The sequence below is a fragment of the Nyctereutes procyonoides genome, unplaced genomic scaffold (genome assembly GCF_905146905.1).
Source record: "Nyctereutes procyonoides isolate TBG_1078 unplaced genomic scaffold, NYPRO_anot_genome, whole genome shotgun sequence".
Classification (NCBI taxonomy): Eukaryota; Metazoa; Chordata; class Mammalia; order Carnivora; family Canidae; genus Nyctereutes; species Nyctereutes procyonoides.
In genome coordinates, this window is record NW_026575146.1 from 81,190,310 (window position 1) to 81,203,407 (window position 13,098).

Consider the following 13,098-nt stretch of genomic DNA (forward strand, 5'->3'; position numbering starts at 1 on the left):
AAGACTCCTAACTCTGGGAAACGAACTAGGGGTGGTGGAAGGGGAGGAGGGCGGGGGGTGGGGGTGACTGGGTGACGGGCACTGAGGGGGGCACTTTACGGGATGAGCACTGGGTGTTATTCTGTATGTTGGCAAATTGAACACCAATAAAAAATAAATTTATTAAAAAAAATAAAAAGCAAAAAAATAAAAAATAAAAGCCCATAGAGGGGATCCCTGGGTGGCTCGGCGGTTTAGCGCCTGCCTTTGGCCCAGGGCGCGATCCGGAGATCAAGTCCCGCGTCGAGCTCCCGGCATGGAGCCTGCTTCTCCCTCCTCTTGTGTCTCTGCCTCTCTCTGTGTGTCTATCATGAATAAATAAATAAATAAATCTTAAAAAAAAACCTCCTATAAAATACATACATACATACATACATACCCATAGATTGGGAAACATCTTTTAATTTTAATGCCTGGTCATGAGATCTTGTTGAAAAATAATTTGCTTTTCATTTGTTTGGACAGTGAAGATAAATTATGTCCCAATGCTCAAAATCTGGAAATAATGGGGTATCAAAAGAATCAGAGTTGTGTTTTTATGTATTTAGATTCAGGAGTAAGTTCAACAAATGAGAAATGTAAAATTTTCATAAAAGGATTTCCATATTTTAAAGACTTTCCTTTTTTTTTTTTTTAATGATAGTCACAGAGAGAGAGAGAGAGAGAGAGAGAGGCAGAGACATAGGCAGAGGGAGAAGCAGGCTCCATGCACTGGGAGCCCGACGTGGGATTCCATCCCGGGTCTCCAGGATTGCTCCCTGGGCCAAAGGCAGGCGCCAAACCGCTGCGCCACCCAGGGATCCCTAGATTTTCCTTTAAAAAAAAAAAAAGATTTATTTATTTATTCATGAGAGACAGAGAGAGAGGCAGAGACATAGGCTGAGAGAGAAGCAGGCTCCATGCTGGGAGTGGACTCCAGGATCACACCGTAGGCCAAAGACAGACAACGGCTGAGCCACCCAGGCATCCCAGGATTCCTGCATTTTAGTAATCAGTATATATATACATATATATTAAAGATTTATTCATTCATTCATTCATTCGAGACAGAGAGAGGCATAGACACAGACAGGGAGAAGCAGTCTCTTCACAAGAGTGCCATGAGGACTGTATCACTGATTCCGGATCACAACCTGAGCTGAAGGCAGCCGTCCAACAGCTGAGCCACCCAGGTGTGCCAACATTAAAATATATTTTAAACATGCAAAACATGCATAGATTAACATTTCAAAAGGTATAGAAGGTTTAAATAAAAATGTGAGCAAACTCTTCTCCCATATATTTCATATATCAGCTAACCGAGAGTCCACAACATTTTGATGTGTATCTTTCCGTATAAATTATTTTCAAATAAAATATGCAGATGTTATATACACTCATATGCATATGCAACTTCAAATCCTATGAGTGCTATATGCATATGTATTTCTTTTAGTTCACATAAATGTCTTCCCATTAGTACATATGCATGTCATTATTTTCAACAGCCGCAAAGTAGGTCACAGTAGTGTAGCTGAACGCTTTTTACGAATTGAAACTTGGGTGCCTGGGTGGCTCAGCCTCTGACTTCGGCTCAGGTCATGATGTCACAGGTTCAGGGATGAAGCCCCACATCCAGATTCATGTTCAGTGGGGAGTCTGTTTCTCCCTCTCCCTCCCCCCCAACTCATGCTTGCTCACTCCCTAATAGATAACATCTTTCCAAAAAAAATTAACTCTATAAATAGATATTAAGAATTTTCCTATTTTTTCTTACAATCTCCCATTAATATCCCTCCATAAATTTCAGTTTACATATTTATAGGCTTATATGTAAATTAAATTCTCAAAAGTGGATTTGCTGTTTGTATTTTAACTTGTCAGGTTGACAGATTTCTCATCTTGATTATAACATTACATTTTCAAAGTAATATATGAGTGAAACAGTGTCTGTTTCTGCCACCAATATTTCTCATTCTAACTCAGTCCTTATTCCAATATTCCACTTTCCCAACCTGAAGAATCAAGAATCAGTCTCAATCACCGACATATTTCTGAGATTCTTTTAGTAGCTCAACTGCTGACAATCCATAAAAAACAAGGCTGACATGATGTAGCACTTTTTTTTTAAATTTTTATTTATTTATGATAGTCACACACACACAGAGAGAGAGAGAGAGGCAGAGACACAGGCAAAGGGAGAAGCAGGCTCCATGCAGGGAGCCGACGTGGGACACGATCCTGAGTCTCCAGGATCACACCCTTGGGCTGAATGAAGGTGGTGCTAAACCGCTGAGCCACCTGGGCTGCCCAATAAAATCTTTAAAAAAAAAAAAGAAAAAGAAAAAAGAAAATGAATGAAAACTTAACAGGTTTAGATATTAATATTTTTTCATAAAAATTATAAGAATTAGAAAGTTTTCTCTTGAAAATATGGGCCAAAATTTATAAATATCAAGAGAAAACATATAAAACACTAGCAAAGAAGTCATTCGCAAAAGGCCAGGTGTTATATAATTCCATATAGATAAATACTCCTGATATTCAAATCTATAGACAGAAAGTAGATTAGTGGTTAGCAGAAGCTAAGAGTAGAGTATAGAGAGTGACTGCTAATGGTTATCAGATTTCTTTTTTTTTTTCAGATTTCTTTTTGGAGTGACGGAATTACATATTGGTGATGGTTGCAGAAACTTGTGATTACATTAAAAACACTGACTTGTTCACTTTATTTTTTAAAGATTTATTTATTTGAGAGAGAGTGGATTGGATCTATAAGATCACAATTCTTCTTAATTTGTAAATTTAGTGCAGTTCAAATAAGATACCAACAAGCTTTTTATGGAGTTAGAAAACTTAATAATCGAGTTCACGTGGAAAAACAAACATTCAAAAACAGGCAGAAAACACTGAAAACCTAAATGGGGGGGGGGGACTAGCCCTAACAAATATTAAAATGTGTTACACCGTAACCACAGTAAAAGCAGGGTGGTAGTGGTGCATGGATACACAAATAAAACAGTAGAACAGAAAAGAAAGCCCAGAAATAGACCCCAGAATATATGGAAATTTATTATATGATGAAGGAGTCATTTCAAATGAAGGGAGCAAAGACGGATGTTTAAATGAATGGTATTGGGACAACTGGGGTAGCCATCTGGAAAAAGATTTCTTTAGATCCATACCTTATTTTATACACAAGAATGAACTCCAAATGGATTAGGGATTTTAAATGTAAAAAATAAAATTGTACAAGTGGTAGAAGAAAAGCTGTATATTTATGAGATAGCTTCTAACCAAGACACAAAATTCAGAGATAGTAAGACTGATGAATTTGACTATATTAAAAAATAAACTGCCATAATCAAAATTAAAAAATTGAAAAACTGGGAGAACATATTTGCAACATACACTTCAGACAAAGGTCTAATACTCCTAATATATAAAAACACTCTTAAAAATTGAGGGACAAAGGATTAAATGCAGATAGAAAGATGGGGGAGAGACACAAACCCAATAACTCATGGAATAGAGAGAAATGGCTCTTAAACATTTTAAAACATTTTTCACTCATTCATAGTGAAATGCATATTGAAACAGGATACCATTTCTCACCTACCATATTTGTAAAAAATGAAAAGTATAACAATACATTCGGTTGTTGAGTTTTTATTCAAGAGTATTTATTTATGATCTGAACAATAGGTATGTTCACTGTCTTTGAGATACTCTCATACACTGCTAGTGGAAACACAAACTGGTAAAACCCTACGGGGGGGACGGGGGGTGGATTCTGGCAATACTGTCTTTAGAGAAACCCAGAATATGGTGTCCTTTCAGTCTAGCCAGGTGAAATTCAGCAACCAGGGTGGATTTTACCATAAAAAATGAGACATATTAACATAGTTGACACATTCCAGTTCATCTGTTTTTAGGGAAGCAGAGTTAATGTAGGACCAGATCCTCATGCAGAATGGGAAAGTGTTTTGTTAACCCTTTGCTGACATCACCCAAGGGTTTTCACAATGCTGTAAGGATATTAACTTATATGTAGTTGTGGGTCTTTTGCAAGTAATCTCTTCATTAAGATGTTGGTGTTTGTAAACTTATGCATAGAAGCATATTGGAATGGCCCTGTGCTTAACTCACTAAAACTAAACTGAGCCCAATGTGTCCTTCAACTAACATCTTCTCTCATTAAGGTATAAGTATCTGTTAACATATGTGTAGAAGCATATGAGAAAAGAGCTGGTGCCAATATATAGTTTTAGTAACACCAATGCTTTCACTTTCCCAGACACAATTCCAACACGGCGGTGGGGATCCCCTCACCCCCACCAACACCAAGCAATTCTCTGACACCAGCAGGGTGTCTGAGAATTCAACTCCATTCTGACACAATCCACCTGGAAATAGCATCAGATTCTACAGGTTAAGGGCTAGTCCCTCAAGACTGCCTTCCACCCACCCCCATCTCAGACACCAATCACAAGTCCCAGGCTGTTACCTGTGCTTCTTACCAGCTACAAATTGGAGGGTCCAATGACCTCCTCCTTAGGTTCTTTTAATTTGCTAGAGTGGCTCATAGAACTCAGGGAAACGGGTACTTATGTTTATTAATTTATTAAAGGATATGATAAAGAATAGGAATCAATAGCCACATGAAGAAATACATAGGGATAGTGTCTAGAGCTTCCATGCCCTCTCCCGGTGTGTCACTCTCCCGGTATCTACACTTATTTATCAACCTGAAAGAACCAGTTCTTCTGGGTTTTTATGGAGGTTTTATTGCATAGTCATGATTGACTAAGTCATTGGCCATTGGACGATTCCACCTCTAGCTCATCTCCCGTCCTGAGAGGTTGAGTGTAGGACTGAAACTGTCCAATCACATGGTTGATCCTCCTGGCAACCAGTCCTTGCCCTTGGGTGGGGTCCAGCAGTCACTTTCATGTCTTAGTTCTAAGACACTACCCAGACTTAAAAAGTGGGCTGCTCCACAGATGGTTAGGTCTGATGTAAGGATTCTCTAGGCATACTTTTCAGGGTGTTTGTGAGAAGCTCAGCCTAGACACAGGCAACTGGAACTACCAGTCATTCAATGTACCTTCCTGTCTACTACATTAGCATACTGTAACTATCCCACTGTTCTCACAGTGCAGTTTTACTTTCCTGGAGTTTCTTATACAGGCAATTGGCTTGATTGTTCATTACAAGAAGTTCTTGAAAGATCCATCAACGCTTCGATGAAAACATCAATAGAATTTGTGTTCTAAGATTCTTTGAATCCTGAGCCTCAAAATTCTTTTTTTCCCTTTTTTTTAAAAGATTCCTTCTATCTATCTATCTATCTATCTATCTATCTATCTATCTATCTAATCTTTAAAGATTTTTATTTATTTATTTGAAAGAGAGAGAGAACAAACACAAGCAAGGGGGAGCAGCAGAGGGAGAGGGAGAAGCAGACTCCTTGCCAAGTAGGGAGCCCAATGTGGGGCTCCATCCCAGGATCCTGGGATCATGACTTGAGCTGAAGGCAGACGCTTAACTGACTGAACCACCCAGGCACCCCAAGATTTTATTTATTTGGGGGGGAGAGAGAGAGTGAGAGAGAAAGCACGAGTATGGGGAGGGACAGAGGGAGAGAGAGAGGGAGAAGCAGACTCCCTGCTGAGCAGGGAGCCCGACATGGGGCTTAATCTCAAGACCCTGGGATAATGACCTGAGCTGAAGGCATGACACTTAAGGGGTTGGATCACCAGACATCCTGTAAGCCTCAAAATTCTAACCTAATTTCCATGGAATTTTCCATTGTTGTATCTTTATCTACACCTAATCCTAATCACATTGAAAGACTGTCATTAAACCAAACTTCCAAATGTTAATAAGTAAGATCCACCCTTCCCTTTCCTCCTCTGAGACACTACCAAAGCTCTTTAGAGGTAGTGTTTTCCTTTACCACAGTAAGCAATAAGTTCGGTTCTGTTTGATATATGGGGAGCCAGCATTCAATACTGCCAACATATTATGTATACAAGACTGTCCAGGAAGCTGTCTTGACAAAATATATACTGTATGTATAATATATGTTATATATAATATAATCTAAATCTCATTATGCCTCTTGATCCCACTACTTATTTAGAGGATATAGAGAGGTGAGAGAACATGTCTAAGTAAATCTCAAAATGGCATCAGCATAACAGAATGGAAGATGTTCCTTCAGAAAATAAATGGCTAGGAACAAAAGATAAAGAGGAAACTTAAAGATTAAAGAAGATTTTAAAAGCATATAAAGAAATTGGAGGGAGAAAAAAGGGAAGGAACTGATTTCCATTAAAATCAGAAGAGTGGGAAGAGTAGCTACACTTAGCAAGTTACACCACTCCCCTTGCTAAGTGATGGGGTGTAGACAAGTGAAAAACTTTCCTCATTTGGGAAGGCCAGCTGAAAGGTATAAAAGAATCTTTTGTATCATTATTACAATCCTTCTGTGACTTTAAAATTATTTCATATAAGAAATTAAGAAAAAAAAAGTTTTATTTCCTGACATGGATATAGTGACATGGATGTTTACTGCATTTAACTCATTGAGCTAGACATTTGTTTAATGTGGTTCTCCATATTTGGCTAACATTTTTAAAAAATGGTTTAAAATTAAAAATTTAAAGACAGATTATATAATGGATTCTAATATTTATTATTCATAGCAATTCAAATCTAATAAAACCTCGTATGATCTGAGTCCAACTAACAGTGTAGCTTCATTACTTATTACTCACCCCTTAGGCCTTCTATTCTGGTCTCTGATGGTCCTCTGCAAACTCACAAAGCTCTCTCTGGCCCCCTCCCTCCAGTCTACACACACACACACACACACACACACACACACACACACACAGGCATCTCCTGAGCCTTCCTAGCTGTTCATTTAGGTTGGAATATTCTTTTAGATCATGTCTCCTTTGAAATGTTACCACCTTAGTAAAGTCATCTGCAACCACCTTATCTAAAATGGCCCAATTTCTGCTTACTTTCCACCAAAGCTCATTCCATTGCCTAATATTAAGTATTTTCCTATTTATCCTTACTCCAGTACAATGTAAATTCCATGAGAGCAGGAACTTGTAAGTTTTATTATCATTGCATTGATATACATGTGTGTATGCAAAAGGGGAACTGGAGAGCCAGATGAATCCAACATATAGGTAAAATATTGTGCTAATGAAAAATGAGATTCCCTGTCACTGGAAAGGGGTTTGAAATATAAGAGAAATAGGTGGTGGGCAAATGGAGTAAAGTTGAAGTTTCTCCTATAGCTCATGTTGAGACCTTCATTTCCTCCCGAGGTCACAAGCCCATGCTCCTCAAGTCTTGGTGCCTTGGAGGGCCTTACAAACAACATAGAGATGTACTCTCCCTCTTACCACATAGGCTGCTATCAGTCCTGACGGCTTCCCTTTGCCTTCCTTGCCTTCCTTACCTGTATACTGTCTTTGTGTTTCTTCCCTCAAAATCATCCAGGGTGCTTTACCTTGCTCCAATAAGTCAACCACAGCTGGCTTAGAAATGGAATGTCCTGCTTACAAGAAAAAAAAAATGCCACATGGTATAGAAATAAAAACAGAACTCACAAAATCTTTAGTTTTGCTTAACTTTGTAATGAAATCAAAGTTAAATGTTACTGATACACACTTCAGATAATAGAAGGATGAGATGATTTAAGGAATCAGGCAGGTATGATCAAATTTTATTTTAATTTAAACTCATTGGGATCCCTGGGTGGCGCAGCGGTTTGGCCCCTGCCTTTGGCCCAGGGCGTGATCCTGGAGACCCGGGATCGAATCCCACGTCGGGCTCCCGGTGCATGGAGCCTGCTTCTCCCTCTGCCTGTGTCTCTGCCTCTCTTCTCTCTCTCTCTCTGTGTGACTATCCTAAATAAATAAAAATTAAAAAAAAATTAAAAAAATAAACTCATATAGATGAGTTTCTTTCTCTCTCTCTTTTTTTTTTTTTTTGAGTTTCTTTCTCTTAAGAGAATATTTAACGAAGTGATCGAAAAGGTTAACAATGTTTGAGAACATTCACTGGAGCTAAGGGCCTGCTAAGGGCCTGTGCACAAAATCTTTCTCCTCTAATATCAACCTTGTATCTTTGAGGAAGTCATTGCAACACACTGCTCCACAATGTTGGCAAGTAAAGTGCGTATGATAATACTATTATTGCATGATTATTTTATGATTAAGTTTGTATGAATACATATATTCATATTATATGTATATTATATATACATATTATATAATATATCCATCCCTCCCCCCACCTCCTCCCAGGAAGAGTGTCATAATTGGGACATAATACCAGTTATAATTATTCTATTTCCTTAAGAGGAAAATGAGAAGCATCCTGATTCACTTACAAAATATTCATTCAATTGTAAATGTCAAGCTCATGAATTGTAACTTTCAACCATAAATCATATAAAATTAGTTGCAGGAAGTTAAATGTGTACTCTTCCATTTTAAATGAATATTGTTTATCCAGCCCACCACTATAGAAGTTATAGAGCCACAGCCAATCACAAATCTACATCTAACGATTGCTTGGCAGGTGGATCAGAGGGTCACAGCAAATCCACAGCAATATTCAGCCTGAACACAATGGGAAACCAGGCTTCTTGGACAATAGCTATATATAGAATAAATAGAAGGAACTTTTGTCTAGCCCCCTGGGAAGTAAGAAGGAGAAGCAAAGACAGGAAGAGCCAGAGGAAGACGTGCATATCACTAAAAGAGAAAATGACCATGGTAAATGGCAGAGGCAGTGACAAACTGACAGCCTTTCAAGCCTTCCTCTGAGAACAACAAAAGAAAGAAAATTCAGCTGACATCTTGAAATTCACTGTGTTGAAAGTTAACACACAACAAAGCACATTCTAAATTTCTCATGGCAAATGAACTTACCCAGTGAGACCAAGTTTCTATAGTTCTCTAACATCACATCCCAGTACAAGTCCCTCTGAATAGGGTTCAGGTAGTCCCACTCCTGCCGAGAGAAGTCTATGGCCACATCCCTGAATGTCACTAATTCCTGAAACTGCAAACCCATGTAGTATGAAATTGAAAAAAACATTTTCAAGATGGTAAAAACAGGAGATTACAGGACTGAATTAAAGAAAAGGAGTGAGGGCAGCCCCGGTGGCGCAGCGGTTTGGCACCGCCTGCAGCCTGGGGTGTGATACTGGGGACCCAGGATCGAGTCCCACGTCGGGCTCCCTGCATGGAGCCTGCTTCTCCCTCTGTCTGTTCTCTGCCCCTCTCTCTCTGTGTGTTTATGAATAAATAAATAAAATCTTAAAAAAAGAAAAAAGGAGTGATATAGTACAAGAGGACTAGAAACTCAAAGCTGAGTGTCTACATATTCCTGCAGAATCCTATTGCTACAGACAAATCTTTGTAAGTTATGGGCTATCACAAAACTCAGACCGGGGGCAGCCCAGATGGCTCAGCGGTTTAGCGTCATCTTCAGCCCAGGGCATGATCCTGGAGACCCAGGATCGAGTCCCATGTCAGGCTCCCTGCATGGAGCCTGCTTCTCTCTCTGCTTTGCTCTCTCTCTCTTTGTGTCTCTCATGAATAAATAAATAAAATCTTAAAAAACAAAACAAAACAAAACAAAAAAAACTCAGACCTACTAGGGAATGGATAAAATTAAAGTTTTTTTCCTAGTCAATAAAGTATAATGCACAATCACATAGTCAGCTAGTTGCATGATGTATAAATTCTCAAAAAAAAAAAAAAGAGGGGGATCCCTGGGTGGCTCAGCGGTTTGGTGCCTGCCTTTGGCCCAGGGTGCGATCCTGGAGTCCCAAGACAGAGTCCCACATTGGGCTCCCGGCATGGAGCCCCTCCCTCCTCCCTGTGTCTCTGCTTCTCTCTCAATCTCTGTCATGAATGAATGAATGAATGAATGAATAAATAAATAAATAAATAAATAAATAAATAAATCTTTAAAAAAAATGACCTCAATCTCTCAATCTCTGTCATGAATAAATAAATAAATAAATAAATAAATCTTTAAAAAAAATGAGGTTCTAAATTACTTTCCCTTTAAACAAAGATGGGATTTCCCTCTCATACTGAACATAAAAATTTCTGTATTAAATAAAAGCTTTTGAAAAAAGTTTGACATTTCTTTCTTTTTTTTTAAGAATTTATTTATTCACAAGAGACAGGGAGAGAGAGACAGAGACACAGGCAGAGGGAGAAGCAGGCTCCATGCAGGGAATCTGATGTGGGACTCAACCCTGGGACTCCAGGATCATGCCCTGAGCCAAAGGCAGCCGAAGGCAGACGCTTAACCACTGAGCCACCCAGGCTTCCCAGTTTAACATTTCTTTTTTTTTTTTTTTTAATAAAGGGCTTTTCTTTTCTTTCTTTCTTCTTTTTTTTAAGATTTTATTTATTATTTATTCATAGAAATACAGCTAGAGAGAGAGGCAGAGACACAGGCAGAGGGAGAAGCCAGGCACTATGCAGGGAGCCTGATGTGGGACTCAATCCCGGGTCTCCAGGATCACGCCCTGGGCTGCAGGCGGTGCTAAACTGCTGCGCCACTGGGGTTGCCCCCCAGTTTAACATTTCTATAAGCATTGAATTCATCCTTTGTCAGAACATATCGTTTAAGCATTTTTCTTTGTTTTGACAAATAAATTTTGGCTGTGTCCCAATCCATTTTATTATAGATATCTCAGACTTAATCCATCCCTGACATTTATATACTTGGTTGGACAAAATTTCAAAGGTCTTCATCAATTCTAGAAATCAACATATTTATCCACCTTAGAATAATTCTCATTCATTGTCATCTTCTGTCAGTTAATCAATATTTTCCTTGTTCTTAACTGTATGCTGAAGGATGAGCCTTAATTAAATAGATGTCATCCAAATTCAACAGATCATATTCAATCACAAAATAGATATATTTGTCTCTCAAGAATTCCTTAGAAAGATGCATGACCCAAATGTTTCCAAGCATTCTACATGCTCAAGAAGAGATACCATCACATGCTAAGACTGAGACCAATTGATACCAATATCCATCTCATCTGCTTAGAAAATTCAGGTCTATGGAGAATTTTAAAGTCTACCTGTGGTAATTAAATGGGACCAACACCTCTAATTCATCAAGTCAGAGACCTATAAAGGAAACTCAAATATTTTGTTTATGGGATTTTACTCTTTTACTGCTTCATCATAGCCTTTGATTGAAGAATAAGCATAGAAATGGGTTGAGTAAATTGGATAATATATACAAAAACTGGATAGCAAAACACCTATTAGAAGGAAAATGAGCTATTTGGTATCACTTTTTTTTTTTTATTTTAGGACACATTGTAGAGCAGATAACTGAATGTGACCCTCTTAAGTAGGAAGCTTTGGGTTAATTAATAAAAAAAATCCACATAGATTAAAATCATAATATTGCAGGAAGACATGAATAATCAAATGAATAATCAACTTACACAGGTCATGGTTTTAGAAATGTAAGGCCAGATCAATGCTCCTTGGTGTTCTTCCACTGAAAAAAATTTCAAATTCTAGAGAATCCAGAGTTGAGAAAAGAAAAAAAGTGTTAGTGTTCCTAATATGATTTAATTTAATAAAATCTTTTTGTTCCCCCATCCTTCTTCTAAAATTAGCCCCCACTACTGTACACACAATTTAGGAAAAAGTAGAAGATGGATCTATGGTCTCTGCCAAGTCCCAGGATACCAGACTACACAAAGGTAGTTGTGTAGAATAAGTCACTTCTGGTACTGACGCCAGATCCAAACACAAGAGCAGGAGATCTCCTAGACAAGCTCCCAAGTTGGGAAGGCTGATCTAGTCCTAAGATTGGACTGCTCCATCTTTTTTTTTTTTTTTAAGCTCAGTCTTTCCATGAGTGGATCCACCTGCCTTAATTCCCACCTTCCAAGTCTGAAAGAGGCCTCATCATATAAACTACAGGTTCTTTAATGGCCTCAGGGTCCACTGAAGTTGGTCAATATGTGGGAAATGAACACAAGGAATTGCCTAGGCCTAGGCTCTGTATTTTGAGTCCAAGCTGACTACTTAAATACTAAATATACAGGCAACAGAATAGACAGTGGCCACTAAATGCTAAATAGGAAAACATATTTAAGGACATGGAAAATATTACAGATATACTATCAATAGAAAAATAAGATAAGGGCAGCCCGGGTGGCTCAGCGGTTTAGTGCCGCCTTTAGCCCAGGGCCTGATTCTGGAGACCTGGGATCGAGTCCCACATCGGGCTCCCTGCATGGAGCCTGCTTCTCCCTCTGCCTGTGTCTCTGCCTCTCTCTGTGTGTGTCTCTCATGAATAAATAAAGTCTTTAAAAAAAAAAGAAAAGAAAAATAAGATAAAAAAAAATAGGAGCACAGCCGGCACCTGGGTGGCTCAGTGGTTGAACATCTGCCATTGGCCAGGTCATGATCCCAGAGTTCCAGGATGGAGTCCTGCATCAGCCTCCCTGCAGCAGGCCTACCTTTCCCTCTGCCTATATTTCTGCTTCTCTGTGTCTCTCATGAATAAATAAATAAAATCTTCAAAAAAAAAAAAAATAGAAGGTGGGACACCTGGGTGGCTCAGTGGTTGAACATCTGCCTTTGGCTCAGGGCATGATCCTGTGGTCCGGGATCGAGTTCCACATCGGGCTTCTTGCAGGGAGCCTGCTTCTCCCTCAGCCTATGTCTCTGCCTCTCTCTGTGTGTCTCTCATGAATAAATAAATAATATCTCTTTAAAAAAATTGCACAACATGATTAGATCATTAAAAAGATAGACAGTGGGGGACAGGGAAAAGGATATCAATAGATTGAAAGGTCTGGTAATTTATTCATTTTGTTACATTATATAATCCTATGTTACCATGATTTTTTTAATAGGTGTAATCTTGGTTGTTTTTTTTAAATATATTTCATAATTATTTTAACAGTGGCCATATATTAACTTAAAAATTTATACATATACAAATGTATATGTTAGAAGAAGCTATTCTCCAAAAAGTAGAGAC